Raw genomic sequence first — 12,312 nt, 5'->3', positions numbered from 1 at the left:
TTGGCAAAAGAAGCTGAAAAATCTACTGAATTTCACATGTAGTAGAGGACCCAAAGACAAACAGCGCCGAGTAACAAGACAGATAATGTTTTTTTGAAAGGGTCTTCCCTCATCTTTTAAAGTTAGCTCTTCTAATTGAACCATAGCACTGGTAAGAATTTTGTTGCTTTAAAGATTTCTGACATAATTAATGCCATATATTAAGCTTAATGGAGGAGCTGACTTTATATACTATGAGGTCATGCATTAAAAAAAAAAAAATCACTTCCCCTGTTGAGATGCCAGAATACGTTGATCTTCAGGTTGCAGAGCAAGACCTTTGCTGGAGGAAGTGAAGAATCTACTTTCTCATTACTTTGTGACAATTTAAATTATAAAGATCCTTATATTTGTTGATACTCAGAATGGGAATGGTTGCTGCATCACACGCTCTGGCAAATGCCGCTATTTGATTTTGGGTGTCCTCCTGTGTGCCTCTGAAACCTCTGGGCGCTGGCACCAACCATCTAAGCGCAGAAGTCCTTGTGGAGCCCCCTTGTCCTCTGCAGGATTTGCAGTAGCCATTAGGTCCGCTGTGCACACTAGCATACGGAGTCAAAGCTCATTTCTTGCAGATGATTCTGAATTATAAATTCTCATTATAAATTGAGTGCTTTCATGGTGCTCAGAACTGCGAGTCATTTTGGAGAACTCCTGTCTGCAGCAACAGCAGAAAGTATTTCCCAGCTTTAGGGTCTGTGTTGATAGTGTCCCGGAGCTCATTCTGTGCCCATGGTCTTTTTAAGAATGCATAGTCCTCTCCTCTCCAAAAAAAGAAATAATTTCTTTCTGCAGCCTCATCTTTTTAGAGAAAAATGGTAAGAACATTGTCAATAGTGGAACATTTCATTTTAGTTGATGCTAAATATCTAGTGCTTTAAAGTAAATTTATAGCAGCTTGCAGCCACAGTGTCTGGAGATGCTAAAAGAATCTGACAATGTCACCTGGACCTTAAGAACAATAAGCACATTCTTCTTGAAAGCAGGCAGATTAAAATACAGGACCGAACTCCACGCCCAGAGAAATTTAGCCAGCAGAGACATTTCTAAGATACTGAACAAACCCTGCAGTGGCTAAGTCCTCAGATATTCTGTATTAAGTACTGTCTCTGGAGAGGTGCTTAAAAATTCATAATACTGTGTATCTATTGATGTATTTAACGGAACTTGGGAGTAAGAAAGTAGAACTCTCCAGCACTGTCAAGATAACGCTGCCAAATTTTCCTTTGGATCTATGCACTTGCAGATGAAAACCTGAGTTCCCTCAGGGCATAGATATTATAGTTGGAGCTGACAGCTTGGATCTCTATTGTGAGAAATTATTAATAATATTAGCAGTTCTTTCCTCTTAAGGTAAGCATGTGAAATATTACATCTTCACTCAGATTTCCTGCAATAACCTGCTGCATAACTCAAAATTAGGGGACGTTCATCAGCAGGAACAAACGCATATGCGTTAGCCTGGCAGTATAATTTAACAAAACTCAATACCAGGATGTAGCTATTGGAGTGGGCTTGAAAAGAATAGCAGCTATATAGACAGTACATCAAGTTGGGAGCCTTTTAAAGGAGGCAGTTAGATACATGCACTGTGATGCTTTCACACTATATATCAAGTCCTTCCTTATGAGAGGAGGGCAGCTTTACAATAGAGCTGCACTCTCTATTGCACAGTGAAAATATTTGCCCTTTTTTATCTGTTTCCCTTGTCTAACTTTGTCAATAACCAATTTGTTGAATATTTGGGAGTAAGCTGTATGCTGCTATTGAAATGTTCCCTCTGAAAACTCTGATATCAAACATGCATGAAACCTGAGTTAGGGTAAGCTCTGCTTTGGAAAAGGGCAATGCCAGTAAGCTTTGCTTACCCGTAACTCCTAGGTCCTGGCTTTCTTCTTATGTGACTCAATTCAACATTTTACCTTTCACAGAGACTCAGTGAGAGGAGACACACAAGAGCTGTTAGTCCTACCTACATAAATGAAAGCAATGGGTAAAGCATTATGCCTGGATAAACTGCAAAGAAAATGAGCTTGCCCTCTTCTCTAGACTTGACCAAAAGCTGATAGTGTCAAAAATGTTCTGTATCCTACAGTTTTTGTCAGCTTCACATTCTTGATATTTAATCCCACTCTCCTCTGATCAAACAGACAAGGATGCACTTGATGGCTTTTAAACCGCCACAAACTGAAGCACCAAAGTTCAGCAGGAACTTAAGGAAAAAGTTCTTAACAATGAGGGTGACAGAGCGCTGGAACAGGCTGCCCAGAGAGGTTGTGGAGTCTCCTTCTCTGGAGATCTTTAAAAACCACTTGGTTGTCACCCTGTGCCCCATGCTCTGGGTGACCCTGTGTGTGCAGGGGGGTTGGACTAGATGATCTCTAGAGGTCCCTTCCAACCTTAAGGATTCTATGATTCTGTGGTCTGATCTTTAGACACTTGCTGCTGGCTCAGCTTGCAAAGAGAAGATGCTCAGCTCAGTTATGGTGACCTTGAAATATAAAAAAACAGAAAAGAACTCTTGCAAAACTTTCAAGCATAAAACACTTAACTGGCCTCATTTGCTTTCTAAAAAGGAGATGGAAGTTTTAAAGAAAAACTTGCTCTGTGGTCTATATAATTTTAAGTAACCATAAACACATACAATGAGCAACTAACTGAAAATCCCTAACACATAGATCCTTCCCAGCCAAGGCCAAATGAATCTTCTATACAAATATTTCATTTACAGTCCCATTCTGGAGAGGCTCAACATTAGAGAGGTATCACACCTTATTCATGCCTACGCTAGATGGTTTTCTGCCACAGCTGTCTTTCTGGAATACAGTAACCCTTGAAGAGTCCAACCATGTCTAGGTGCTCAGCAGATCCACATGTGCATAACGGTACCCTCTAGATGAAGGCTTCTCAGTAGCATGTGTAAAAGTAAATGTTGCAGGACCACTGCTGAGAGGCAGGTGCATGAGGGAGGCAGAGGAGCTTTTACCATTGGAAATTTGCAGTGCTAGAGGAGAGGGAGATTCACAGGGGTAGAAGGAGACCTGACTTGATGCTCTGTAGAGCTGGAGCAGCTTGGGGCAGCTATTCCTGCTCTTTCCTCCCCCATTCCCAACAGGAAAGTTGCTAGAGCTCCAACCCCGGTCCCTCCACCAGCAGCAGCTGTCAGACAAGCTCCTAGCACAGGCAAAGTGGCAGTGGGACCACATCAGTCCTTAGCAGTCTTGGCCACGCGCAGACAAAGTCTCTGCTGACCTCCTGGCTGAGCTCACAATACTGCTCTGGAGGAGGTAGCGCTTTTTTCCCCCTCTATTTTCTTCCAGAAAATTACAAATAGAAAAATGAAAGAATTTCCTTATGACTTATCTCATGGCAAGGGGCAAGAATAAAATGTGCACTTCCTGACGGAAAGCCCTGCCTTTACCCATCGGGCCACCCGGACGTCCCACTGACATAGCTGAAGAATTACATGGGATGAGTCACCCGTGACTGTTTGTGTTTGAGGGCCTGGAGCACACGCAGTTAGCTACAGCACAGGGCTGCAGCACAGAGCAACTTGCGGATGCCCGGGGAAGGTCTCACTTGCATTTCCAATCCATCCTCCCACTCCATCTTTGTCATAGGGCAGTATGCAGCACAGTGGCATTTTTATGTTTTGTTTTTTTCCGCACCCACTCTGATTTCCGCCTCCATTTTGACCTTTCCTCTGCCACAGATGTTCCCTGGAAAGCCAACTGGGGATCCACATGGCATAAGACCAGCACCTACCCATGTGCAGAAGTTTGGTGGTCTCCAAGACACTCTTCTACATCCTTTCAACTACAGCGGATAGATGCAAAAGAGAGAGCTGATATTTTCATGGTCCATTTTATAGAAAAAGGTCCCTTAGCATTTTAGACAATATTTTCCTCTCTGTGATATCGTTTCTATTCACCTGTGTAGTCTCTAAGTACATATGAAGAAGAATGATATATCCATGTCCTATGTAACTGTAAAATCTACAGTCTGCAGACTTGTATTATAGTTTATAAAAAAATGAATCTGATAAAGTACTTTTCATATTATTTACAGAATAGTACAAGGTCATTAAGTGGCTTAAACAAGAATATCAAAAGGAAGAATAAAAGTCTTGCTTGGGCCAGGCCTTTCAGTAGTGTAAATCTGCATAATATTTTGTAATCCACACCTTCTGCCAAACCAGTTCTCTCTAGGCCTGAAATTTGCTAGGGACAATGCATATTAGGTTAAGAAGTCCAGAGTCAAATGGAAAAATAAATAATCTATCTAAGTGCTAGGAGCCATAATAAGGCTATAATGGATTATTAATTTACGTTTAATAAATGATGGTTCAGTTGTTGAGTCCAACAGGTTTCATGTAGCCATAGCTTACAAACATCTATTACAATTCCTTTTGATGTGCTTATAGCCATCTATAATAATTGCATTTGTAGCACACTCATAAATCCACTGACTACTCTATATTAAACCTCGATGAACCTCTAATATAAAAGGTAAAAAAGATATTCCACTATGGAAATAGATCCAGAAAGCAAGAAACATTTAAAGGTAATGATTTCAAATACATGTGAGGGAATTGTGGTATTTTGCCAGCTGCATGCAACCAATGTGTGCACAAAATAAATTCCAAGCAAAAATTAAAAAAATATAAAAATTGAGAAATATAATTTGGAAGGAGAGAGCTACAAAGTAAGAACTGCCCAAATGCCACCCTGCTTATATGTGTTTCACTACGTTATTTTGAAGAAATGAGCTTTTCTAGGAAATATTTTCCTTCAAAGACAACAATGAAATAATAAAAATGTGTATTTTCTAAGCAAAGGTCAAGAACTGGGCCAAATTCTACTCTTTGCTGTAGCCACTTTCCTGAAAATGAAATTTGGGTGCCCATTAGGAAAAGCACAGTATTATCTTGGAGAGAAGTTTGCCACAAAGAGCTTTAATAAAGAGCAAGATTTGTCTCTCCCACTTGCAAATTCATTCCCATGGGCTTTGTGGAGCAGAAGCTGTAACATAACTTGAGTATTTTAAAAAGAAGCAAATAGATGAATTAATGCAAAAAGCAAAGCACCAGGGCACTTTTTCATCTTTTATTTATTTATTTATTTATTAACAGTATGGAATTATCTGCAGAAATATTTAACAGCCTTTCTTAGTCTATGACTATTAGTATGGAAAGAGGCATTTTCATTTTTCAGAGATGCATTTATACGGGATAACTCTGTCCAAGAATCACCAAGGCTTGATTGTTTAATCATTTCTTTAAAACAATGCAAAGGGAAGGCAAAGTTATTTTGATCACCACCAAAGCCTGAAAGGCCTTGGCTGAGATTTCATGCCAGACAATAGAAGAAAGACTGCAAAGAGATAACAAGGAAAACATGATTAAATCACAGAAGTGACATAAAATCAATAGAAGCAGGCATGGATCAATAATTCTTTGCTCAGAGTAGCAGTCAGTAGCGCTTGTACTCATTTTCAGATTTTTCCAAGATTATTCCCTTTTTGATTTGTGTGCAGACAGAGACTTTGTTTAGAACACTGATCTTTTTAGCATTTTTCATTAAGATTATTCTTTTGTAGATATTTATTGTCTAATCCATTAGCCACATTGTCTAAATTTGTGTTGCCTTACAGAAAAGCCTATGACTAATCATACGATAGCAATGTAAAGCAATTATTTAAGGAAAGTTGATGTAAAATTGTAGTAAAGAGAATGATCTTATCTGTGTAGCACATTTCATCTATTGTTTAATTTAATGTGTCAGTTTGCATATATTTGTGTTTGTTACTAAAAATTCAGATGACAGTGGAAATTAATTAAATCAAGGCAGCCTAAAGTACAACCAAAGCAGAGATATTTACTGTCTTGTAGGCAAGAGGATCTATTGAATTTATGCTGGGGGTGGGAAAGGAAGGCCACTAGGCAAATCACATTTTCCAAATTACCTGAATTTTAAAAATAAGCAGGAATAAATATTGCAGCCTGTGGTATTTTTTTTTTTCCCACAAAGCAGGCCAAGTCCATACAATGCTCCCACAGAAGCAATCATACAGGTTTGGACCCAAGACCTCTCCCAGCTCCTCACATAGGAGTACAAGGAGACTCTGGTTTGCCACCTGGTCTTGTAACCAGCACAACAGCTAAACCTTGGCTCCTGACACATGTCCATGGGCCTAATTGCCATTGGCTCTATGAACAGAGTGCAAAGAAGACCTAAAGTGGTTGCAAGACTTTCACACGGCCCCAGCTGGACTAACTTGCCTGACTTGAGCTGTGTCCTCCATGGAGCTTTCCTGCTGCATTAGCAGCTGCAAGAGTTTCAAAACCACAAGTCAGGCTGTAGAAAACATAAATCTGGCTTGCAAACCTCAGACAGTCAAGAGAGGATCCCTTCTCTTTGCAATCCAAAGGATTTGGATTTGTTTGTACCAATAGGCTCAATTCCAGTCTAGTTTCTCTTTGCATCACCAAAGTTTAATTATTATTTTTTTTCTTACAAAACAAAGAAGGAAAAGCTGAATTCTTTCTTAGAGAACTTTTATAGCTGGTATTTAGAACCCCATCCTTTCCCCCTCTGCAATCCACCTGTGTTTTGATCTCTTAACCTCAGTGGGATCAGGAGTTTGTCCCAAATATTTTAAGACTCAGCAAAAATCTTTATGGTAGGTAACAACAGGCAGCTTTATGTCATAAGAAGACTCAGGCTGTTATTTAAAACCAGAGAAGAGTCCCCTCAACTCATCACAATGGCCTTGCAGAGGAACTGGATGAGCTTCTCTACAAATACAGCAGTATGAAGTCATGGGAAAAAAAGGCCCAAGAATGAGTGAAAGGATTTTAAATTATGTAGCTCGAACTATATCCTATCTGTAAGAGTCTACAAAATCTTGGTGTTCCTTCTCCCTGGTGCATTGATTTTATTTAGTTCCGTATTTACCTGAAAGTTTAGCAATAACAGTGCTTAACTGGACTGAAATGGAGCTCTTGCTATTCTGGGCTTGATCTTCATTCTGACCAAATTAAAGAAAAGATTCCTTGGAAGAATGCACACAGAGTTAGCTCTAGATGGCAGGAATTTGGAAACAAAGATGCTGGGAGGGCAGCCAGAAGAGAAAGATGCCCAGAGCTCTACAGGTGGGCACGCAGCTCAAGCATCTGTTAATCTTCAAGCATAACGAATAGCATGGGAAGCCCTAACAACACAATACAAATATGCTTGGTGATCTTCTCCCTGTGGAGCTTGTAGCCACAGGGAATCCTTGAATCGGTGACCAGCAGAAGTGGAAAAAAGAGATAAAACCAGGTGATGTTTCTCAAAAGGATATAGTGGTGGAGAAACATCTGGGATAGAACAAGGGTGGTAGGGCAAAACCACCCTTGTAGGAAAAACAAATAGAGGTCATTGTCCTATTTAGAATTTAGCATTCCAGTATTTTATAAAGTGACTATTTCATTGGTTTCATTGATAATGCTTTCATGTAAAGTGAGTTCTTGGGACTTAGATTTCAGGCTTTGCTGAAATGGATGTTCCCAAGGAAGCTGTAAATATTCAATATCACCTGAAGGTCTTTGGTATTCAACAATATCAACTGTAAACATTTCAGAGATTTTTTCCTATTGCCAAAATATCATCTTCTTCCAATAAAAACATATTGTTTCAAAAATGGGGGTGTATTGCTTAACTTGGGCAATAATGATGTCCTCGAGGAAATTCATGTATCTGCATGTGCACAAGGCTATGGAAATTTTTAAATACTCGCACGTAAATAGTCAATACCCAAACAGATATTGTTTGATCTGAGTGCCTTTGGGTACACCAAGCATCAGATTTGTGCATGCCCTGTTTTGAACACTTCATTGGAAAGCCCTCAAAAAACTGTAACAAAATATTCATGTTTAGCATGATGTGGCTTGTTATGTGCAAGTATATTATTATTATCAGTCCAAGCTAGTAAAAAATACTGATACTCATCTCATTACATTTTGGTTTACCCAATGCCCAGCACTAGATACAGTCCAGAGAAAGGGAAGACACTGACAACTGTCAAATTAAGTTCTTTGAAAGCTGCTGAAAAATGAACACAAATTACCAAGGTATAAGAGGAGCTGCATAGACATTAGCTTCATAGAACATTTCTTTGGAAGACTAGATACTGAAAAGGCTTTTGAGAATGGATATTATAAATGTGTTATTGGGAAGACACAATGCAATACATGTGCTAGAGTCAGGGCTCCCTCTGTCATAGCACAACTTCTTATCTTTTATTTGCTTCCACACTGCTCTAAAATCCACCTTTTGCTTAATCTGGGATCTATCAAACATGAATTTTAAGCATTTTTGAAAAAAAAAATATAACGGATAAAGTGGAAGGAATATATATTTATTGGGACAGCAGGGAATATATACAACTTCTTGTAGTGGTTTTCTAAAAAGAGAAAGAATCATAGAATCACAGACTGGTTGAGGTTGGAAGGGACCTCTAGAGATCATCTAGTCCAAGCCCCTGCTCCAGCAGGGACACCCAGAGCACGGGGCACAGGGTGACATTCAGGCGGGTTTGGAGACCTCCAGAGAAGGAGACTCCACAGCCTCCCTGGGCAGCCTGTTCCAGGGCTCTGTCACCCTCACAGTCAAGAAGTTCTTCCCCACATGGAGATGGAACTGCCTGTGTTTCAACTTATATCCATTGCTCCTTGTCCTATCACTGGCCACCACTGAGAAGAGCTTGGCCCCTTCCTCCCCACATTCTCCCTTCAGTACTTATAGATATTAATCAGATCCCCTCTCAACCTTCTCTCCTCCTAAAAAAACAGGCCCAATTCAGTCTCTCCTTGTACGAGCGGTGTTCCATTCCCTTAATCATCTTTGTTGCCCTCCGCTGGACCATCTCCACATCCCTCTTGTACTGGGGAGCCCAGAACTGCACACAAAGAGAGAAATACAACTCTATCTATTCCCTGTTCAGATAGGACTTTAGTATATGGCAGGGAGAAAATCAAGGATACACCAAATTATACCAGTATGTGTGAAATCCCTCCTGTAAAAGAAAAAGTAACAAAATTATTCAACAAATATTTTCTGAAAAAAAAATTTGCTTTTTGTGTTTTTTTGACATGTTTGCAAGTCAGAAATGTCTGCACACAGTAGAGAGAGCATTTCCTAAACTGGTGTGACTTTCAGAGCTAAAACTTTAGCCTTGAAACTAGAAACACTGGGAAAAACAATATACAACTGGATATTCCCAGTGCTCCCATAAAAGCTTTAGGATTATACCAATAAAAATTTAAGTAAATTTAATATTTATTTGATCTAGTTCCTCCTTGCATCTCCCTTCCCTATCAGAGCTGAAAATCTTCCTTGACCAACAGAGCTGGACTCATGGGATTTTTTAGTGAGGCAGATGTATTAATGATGTGCAGCATTTCCATATACATCTGCATGCTCATACACATACAGACAAGCACATTTAAAAGGCATTCCTGGATCATTTACACCTGAGGTCCTGCAACGTGCATACACCTTGCAAGCTCATCCTGAAATTGTTTATACTGTAGCTAATGCATTCATAGTAAGATTGCATTCGGGAATATTTATAGGGTAATATTTTTCATGGATTGACTAACTTCTCAGGCAAATGCCACCCTAGGAAATTCTGGTAATAAATGGATATATAATATTTGGGGAAGCTAGCTTGAGGGACCCTGCAATGAAATAAGACACTTTTATTTTGGTACCAAATAAACTCCTTTTCATGTTCATAAGAACCTAAGAGAATTCCCTTTCTTCTCACCCAAAGAGTACTCGGCAGGATCTCAAGTTATTCTAGTGGCTGACAGCTCTTCTGACCAAAAAAATGAAACGGCCTCTGCCTCTGGCCTGAGCACACACCACACATATAAATAAGAAAAGGGAAATCTGTAGCTGCTCAATAGTAGTAGGATAGACTTTTTCTAAAATTCTCCCTCTGAAAAATCCATGCACAGAAAATATGATTTTCTGGAAGTTTCATCTGTCTTGTAGCATTGAAAGAGCAAAAATAAATCCAAAGATATTTTTTACCTTTGTTTTTTATTTCTCTCACTGTGACAAACAGGCACTGCCTTCAAGTTGAAAGTTTTCATTTAACTAGTTTTTAATTACAATCAGAAGTTTATAGTCCAGCTATATTTAACCCTGTAAATCATCATTAAAATGCCTGGAGTCATGAAGCAACGACAAGTACAATAATCACTGTGGGTATATCAAATGTGAGAGATTTATACGCCAGCTGAGACAATAGTACAATAAAGCAAATGTTTACAGTCCTTAAGAATATCAATGTCATTTACCAAGTATGAATAATAAAATCAATACTGTTGATATTAATCAATATCTGGGTGGAACTTGCTCTCGACATAAGGCAGGTATTCAGATAAGACAGTTAGCCATCCAGTTTAGTAAATAAACATATATTTCATTAAAGATATGTCTTTTGAGACGTAATAACGTGCTGATGTGCTGCTGACTTGTAAACATATAAAATACAGCAATGCAACAGCTGCAGAAACACAATAATCAGCCGCTCCTCTGCTGTTCAGCCGAGCCTTTTATTTGCCTATAATGGCAATAAGAAATAAATACCCCAGTACCTGGTGGCGGGGAAGGTCGGCTATTCTCGAGGATGTGCTTCGCATCGCAATCCCTGCTGCGTACAGAGGGAGCCGAGTGACACATTTAACAACTCCCTATTTATAGGACATGTAAAGGATGTCTATGCCGGAGCCTTGTTCCTGGCCTGAACTAGAAAGGCACTTTTAAAATTGAATCTGCTACCCGGAGCTCGGACTCTGCTGTGAATTACCACCCCTAGCCGTGCCTGCCTGCTGAGGCATGATGAGCTCACTGAGCCCTGTTTCAGCTTGCATTTTTTGCAACTATCCTTCCATGTCCAACGCACACACAAAATAATAAGGAGGTAAAGAAATACATCATTGGTAAAAGAATATTCTGCAAGGTCAGCTTCTAAAAGGACGTGTTGCTTGGTCTGTATAGCACAGTCCTGGCTCAGCAGTCCTGTTGCAATCTCAGAGTAATGTTGGGAGAATTAACTCAAACTTGCACCACTGTTTAAAAAGAAAGAAGGGAAATTGGTCCTTTGCTGATCGTAATCTTTCTCTGTTTTCCCTCTCATTTGTACCTCTTTTATGGGGCTGCGACTTACCATGGCATTTGCAGGTCACAGTAGCGTGCATTGGGTGTAACACTTACTTAAGCTTATCTGTAGAAAAGAACCTGGCAATGATCTACCTGGAGCTCTTTTACTGCTGGAGATGATCCAGGTTTCCTTTCCTTTCTGCCTCCCCCCCGCTTCTCATCACATGAAGCAATTACTGAGCCTACCTCAGTGAGCTCACATTTTACAGGAAGGGGACTGAAGGTCCAAGGTCAACAGAACATAACTTCCTTCAAGACAACAACATTATTTTGGATTTTGTATTGAATTACAGAGAGCAGGTTACAATCCTACAACCAGCACTCAAGAAAAATCAGAGGCATTTAAATGTATAGCGAGAACCACAGCGCACCAGGTAATTCAACCAACTAATAAGCTGCAGCAAACAAAGCAAGTTTGGACTCAAAATTAAATTTTGCTATTAAGAACTATTAGAGAATGGTTTATTCAATGAAAGTCAGTTAAAAGTCTCACAGTAATGCTTGCGTGCTCCCTACCTTCTTGACTAAAGTCAGGAGAATCACCCACATTGTGTGCAGACTAGCAAAGGAACATTAAAATATTAAAAACTGTTTTTTTTCTGCCAAGCACAAACAAGTGTTAAGCTGGCAAAGCTTGTAGCCTGCCAGAATCTTATGATTTCAGTGCTTGTGTTTGTCCAATAAAAATAATTCTGAACATTTTAGATCTCGACACAGCAACTGGCAGCTTAAAAATAGAATGCTTTGGGATATCAATTTTGCAGGCAGACATGCACTTTCACGGGAACCAGTCAGATCCAGCAGGGCTGGGGCTGCTCACGTAAAAGGTCTATACTCAGATGAGTTCGGCAATCCAGGACACAGGCTTCTGAAGCAATAATCTCTATAGCAAGATTTTTATCTTGTCTCACCCCACCAAAATGGAAAATACTGTAGAGCTGTAGAATTACTGATTTAAAGAGTGAGCTGGCCAGGATGGTTTAAAAAGAAATCACATAGATCAACATTTGCTATTTATGCATATTCCAAAAAAAATCAGTCTTGGTAGGAGATATATCTA

This window comes from Nothoprocta perdicaria, unplaced genomic scaffold, assembly GCF_003342845.1.
Source record: "Nothoprocta perdicaria isolate Ctin4 unplaced genomic scaffold, notPer1 scaffold_95, whole genome shotgun sequence".
Taxonomy (NCBI): Eukaryota; Metazoa; Chordata; class Aves; order Tinamiformes; family Tinamidae; genus Nothoprocta; species Nothoprocta perdicaria.
Note: the sequence above shows the minus strand (reverse complement) of the source record.